Consider the following 2007-nt stretch of genomic DNA (forward strand, 5'->3'; position numbering starts at 1 on the left):
AACCCTTGGAATTCATTCATATTTGAGACCAACTTCCTTCGTAATCGTACTTTATAACAAGCACAAACATTTCCACTTCAGTTAAGTTGTTCTGGCAAATAGGAGTGCATGTAATCATATCTGAAACTAATACAGCAGTGGACATGGAAATACCAAAATTAATTTGCAGTGTCCCTTCATGTGTAGCTTCACTGCTTCTGGCCTTTTGCTTTTTATCTCATTCCATTAGGCTCCTCATGCTAAGTTCTCCATTTTTCAAACTTTGTCATGCTGTTTTCATCCCTGATTTTAGAACAGGCACCTTGAGCAGATTATAAGAGAGTCTAGTTACCATGATTGATATATTTCATGACCGTGCGAGTAATGCTAATGCACCTGAAGTTTTCCATCCCAAAGGAGGGATGTCCAGTACAGACCCAGTAAACCCTAAATTGGGTAATGAAGCTATGTTAAGTAAAAAAGTTAAGCAAAATAGCCATAGAATTATAACCCAGAATCATTGGCAAGCAGCTTAGTGAAGAAAACTGGTCTGCTGAACTGTCATCCTTAACTCTGAAAGACAACTTTGCCACAGTCAAAGAGCAAATGCTCTCAGTCTAAAACTAACATAACTGAGAAATCATACACCTAAGTTTTCCTTTGATAACAATGACCAATACTCTCCTGGAATTGCAGGATTTGAAAAACCTGAGCTGAGAAACTCAAAGCTATCCTAAGAGATCGCATTTTCATAGTTTCAGGACACTTGCAAGTGGCATCACTAAGGCTATAAAGTTGAGAAAATGAGCCCCTCTACCAGGGCAATTTTGTGTGGATGAAACTTGGTTATTTTATCATAGTGTCGAGGACATACATTTTTCAGGAGGAGATGATGATGCTTAAGCACAGAACGTCGGAGGAGAATGTGGTCCCTCTGCTTTGGGAAACGTTGGGAATGCATGATTTGTATAATCTCTGCTGATCCATGTGTCGGGGAAGCTTTGCCAGTAGTTTTAAAATACTGTCAAAATAAATAACCACCTAAATCTTATTTATTTTCCTCCAGCGCAATCTTTCTACAGCAGCTGATGGACCAAAGCGCCATCACAAACTTAAGTGACTACTGCCGAGAGACAAACTTTACTTCTGTTCTCAATGCACTTGACTTGGATCCTGGTGTGTCACAGAGGGATTTTTAATGACTGAAACATTTATGATGCAATTAAGGCTACTACTTCAGTCATGCATGAGAGATGTAAATATGGGATTAAATCCCCACCCATCATTTTACTGACTTTACCGGGTAGACTAAGGATGAGATGTTTCTGGAGGTATTAGAATAAAGCTAACACAACGCTAAAAATTGATGTCGGTGATAATGCCAGGGAAGAACTAGTAGAGTCGCATTTGGAAGTTAACCAATGGTGAACTAATTGTTTTGGGGACAGCAAAAGTTGACGACTTTAAACAGTATGAAGCAAGTGAAGAATCAGAAATTATGCCAGTATGCTGAACAGCAAAGAAGATGCAGGAAACATTCATGTTGCTAAGTGTTTGAGGAACACGATCCGCTTTCTCTTGTTTCAGCCCTTTTATATGGCGGTAGTGCAGTCAGTACACCTCATTTGGTGCACTCTAAGCATTACTAAAGGATGTAGCATCCCTTGACCCTAGCTCCACCCACTTTTCAACCTTTTACCTTACCTCCATTCCCACTTCCTTTCTTCCATCTTGCTTTCCAACCACTCCAACTCCCCCTCTTCACTGTCTTGAGCACTGAATGGCAGAAAGTGCCCCGGTGCTTGGCTTTATAATCTAATCTTTATGAATTAAAATCAAATCCATTGTTACAGCATGTTGGAACAGATGCCTTTTCATACTACAAAGAGGCCAGCACAGAGAGATGTTAAGAGTGATGGTCTGGTTAAAAAAAAAAATCGGCAAATCAGCCATCTCTCCATGAGTTCTAGTGACAAAAGACCGACTTGGTGACGACTGTCATATCATTTAATGGAGAGTCGTCTGCCG

This window comes from Macrobrachium rosenbergii, chromosome 1, assembly GCF_040412425.1.
Source record: "Macrobrachium rosenbergii isolate ZJJX-2024 chromosome 1, ASM4041242v1, whole genome shotgun sequence".
NCBI classification, from domain to species: Eukaryota; Metazoa; Arthropoda; class Malacostraca; order Decapoda; family Palaemonidae; genus Macrobrachium; species Macrobrachium rosenbergii.